Below are 3,504 nucleotides of genomic sequence, written 5' to 3' on the forward strand. Positions count from 1 at the left end.
AGCGTATCCTGGGTCTTCCCCGGGGCCTCCTCCCGGTGGGACGTGCCCGGAACACCTCACCAGGGAGGCGTCCAGGAGGCATCCTAACCAGATGCCCGAGCCACCTCAACTGGCTCCTCTCGACGTGGAGGAGCAGCGGCTCTACTCTGAGTCCCTCCCGGATGACCAAGCTTCTCACCCTATCTCTAAGGGAGAGCCCAGACACCCTATAGAGGAAACTCATTTCAGTCACTTGTATTCGCGATCTTGTTCTTTCGGTCACTACCCAAAGCTCATGACCATAGATGAGGATAGGAACGTAGATTGACCAGTAAATCGAGAGCTTCGCTTTTTGACTCAGCTCTCTCTTCACCACGACAGATTGGTACAGTGCCCGCATCACTGCAGACGCTGCACCAATCCGCCTGTCGATCTCCCGCTCCATTTTTCCCTCATTTGTGAACAAGACCCCAAGATACTTAAACTCCTCCACTTGGGGCAGGACATCTTCCCCGACCCGGAGAAGGCACTCTACCCTTTTCCGGCTCAAGATCATGGCCTCGTATTTGGAGGCACTGATCCTTATCCCGGCTGTTTCACACTTGGCTGCGAACCGCTCCAGCGAGAGCTGTAGATCACGGTCTGATGAAGCCAGTAGGACCACATCGTCTGCAAAAAGCAGAGATGCGATCCTAAGGCCACCAAAACGGATCCCCCCAACACCTTGGCTGCGCCTAGAAATTCTGTCCATAAACGTTATGAACAGAATCGGTGACAAAGGGCAACCTTGGCGGAGTACAACTCTCACCGGAAACGAGCCTGACTTATTGCCAGCAATGTGGACCAAGCTCTGACACCGGTCATAAAGGGACCTAACAGCCCATATCAAAGGGCCTGTTACCCCATACTCCCGGAGTACCTCCCACAAGACTCCCCGAGGGACACAGTGAAATGCCTTCTCCAAGTCTACAAAACACATGTAGACTGGTTGGGCGAACTCTCATGCACCCTCAAGGACCCTGCTGAGGGTATAGAGCTGGTCCAGTGTTCGAAACCAAGACGAAAACCACACTGCTCTTCCTGAATCCGAGGTTTGACTATCCAACGGACCCTCCTCTCCAGAACCCCCGAATAGACCCTACCAGGGAGGCTTAAGAGTGTGATCCCTCTGTAGTTGGAACACACTCTCCGGTCCCCCTTTTTATATAAGGGGACCACCACCCCGGTGTCCATGCAATATTGCAGAGTCACGTTAACCAACACAACCCTACAACATCTAGAGCCTTAAGGAACTCCGTACGAATCTCATCCACCCCTGGAGCCTTGCCACCGAGGAGCTTTTTAACCACCTCGGTGACCTCAGCACCGGAGATTGGAGAGCCCGACCCAAAGCTCCCAGGCTCTGCCTCCTCAATGGAAGACGTACCGGTAGGATTGAGGTGGTCTTCGAAGTATTCAGCCCACCGACCCACAACGTCCCAAGTCAAGGTCAGAAGCACACCACCTTCACTATAAACAGTGTTGGTGCTGCGCTGCGTTCCCCTCCTGAGACGCCGTATGGTGGACCAGAATTTCCTCAAAGCCGTGCGGAAGTCTTCCTCCATGGCTTCTCCAAACTCCTCCCATGCCTGGGTTTTTGCCTCAGCGACCACCCAAGCCGCATGCCGTTTGGACTGCCGTACATGTCAGCTGCTTCTGGAGTCCCACAGGCCAAGAATGCCCAATAGGGCTCCTTCTTCAGCCAGACGGCATCCCTCACCGCCGGTGTCCACCAGCGGGTTCTAGGGTTGCCACCACGACAGGCACCAACCACCTTGCGGCCACAGCTCCAATAAGCCCCTCCCTGGGCTGCCACCTTATCGTGGTGGAGAGGTTTGAGTGTCCCAATGATCCTAGGAGTTCTGCTGTCAGGGGCTACATGCCCCTAGTAAGGTCACCCAAGGCAGACAGGTCCTAGGAGTGGGGCCCGACGAAGTGCAGCCCAAAGACCCCTTATGATGAGAAACAGAATTGGAAACAGTGTTCCCTTGCCCATACGCGGGTCACCGGGGCCCAACTCTGGAGGTGGGGCACGTTGGCGAGCGCTTGGTGGCCGGGCTTTCGCCCATGGAGCCCGGCCAGGCATAGCCCGAAGAGGAGACGTGGGTCCCCCTTCCCATGGGCTCACCACCTATGGGAGGGGCCAAAGGGGTCGGGTGCAATGTGGGATTGGTAGTGGCCGAAGGCGGGATCCTTGGCGGTCTGATCCTTGGCTACAGAAGCTGGCTCTCGGGACGTGGAATGTTACCTCTCTGGTGGGGATGGAGCCAGAGCTGGTGTGTGAGGTTGAGAGGTTCCAGCTGGAAATAATCGGGCTCACCCCAACGCACGGCTCTGGCTCTGGAACCAGTCTCCTTGAGAGGGGTTGGACACTCTTTCAGTCTGGAGTTGCCCACGGTGAGAGGCGCTGAGCAGGGGTGGGCATACTTGTTGCCCCCCATCTTGGTGCCTGTACGTTGGGGTTTACCCCTGTGAACGAGCCTACGTGTGGGGGGACGGGTCCTGACTGTTGTTTGCGTTTATGCGCCGAACAGCAGCTCAGATTACCCACCCTTTTTGGAGTCCTTGGAAGGGTTACTGGAGAGTGCCCCTCCTGGGGAATCCCTTGTTCTGCTGTGGGATTTCAATGCTCACGTGGGCAATAACAGTGAGACCTGGAGGGGTGTGGTTGGGAGGAACGGCCCCCCTGATCTGAACCCGGGCGGTGTTCTGTTGTTGGACTTCTGTGCTCGCAGTTCAATGATCAACTTTGTTGTTGTTACATCTGATCTGCGGCCACATGTTTGGACACTCGGGTGAAGAGAGGGGCGGAGCTGTCAACTGACCACTACCTGGTGGTGAGTTGGCTCCGATGGTGGGGAAGGATGCCGGTCAGACCTGGCAGGCCCAAACGTATTGTAAGGGTCTGTTGGAAACGTCTGGCGGAGTCTCCTGTTAGGCGGAGCTTTAACTCCCACTTCCGGGAGAACTTCAAACATGTTCCGGGGGAGGCGGGGGACATTGAGTCTGAGTGGGCCATGTTCCGTGCCTCCATTGTTGAGGCAGATCAGGTTCAATATTGTAAATTGGGTTATTGTTCAGCTGCAGGAAGAAATAATTGGCAATGGTTGAGAAAACAATGTCAAGACAAACTGATCTCCACAGCTGTATAAAAATGCCAATCAGTTTCTCTCTCCTATATGCTGAAGCAAGCTGGGACCCAGTGTTTGTGTTGTTGGTCTGCAGAAAAAAACAACACCCGAACATCTTGAATGTGTGTGTTTGTGTTCCTTAAAAAATAGACAAACATATTCCTCGATCTTGACCTGCTTGATTGTGGTCGTGTTTCTTGGAATAACCTTGTTGTTGTTAGGATTTGGTTTTGTTTGTTCCCCTGTGTTTGATATTTGTGTTCTGGTCTCCTTTAGGTTTGGTTTTATTGTGTTTTCTGTTTTTGATTATTTGATTCCTGTTTGTCCTTGTCTTAGTTCAGTTCTTGTTCCTCGT

General features: G+C 53.9%; 1 protein-coding gene across 2 annotated transcripts in view; it reads right to left on the minus strand.

Annotated features, from left to right (window-relative positions):
* LOC108245564 (CMP-N-acetylneuraminate-beta-galactosamide-alpha-2,3-sialyltransferase 1-like) overlaps positions 1 to 3,504 on the minus strand; it is a 20,514-nt gene that overhangs the window by 14,296 nt on the left and 2,714 nt on the right. The window lies entirely within an intron of this gene.

This window comes from Kryptolebias marmoratus, linkage group LG5 (genome assembly GCF_001649575.2).
Source record: "Kryptolebias marmoratus isolate JLee-2015 linkage group LG5, ASM164957v2, whole genome shotgun sequence".
Lineage (NCBI taxonomy): Eukaryota > Metazoa > Chordata > Actinopteri > Cyprinodontiformes > Rivulidae > Kryptolebias > Kryptolebias marmoratus.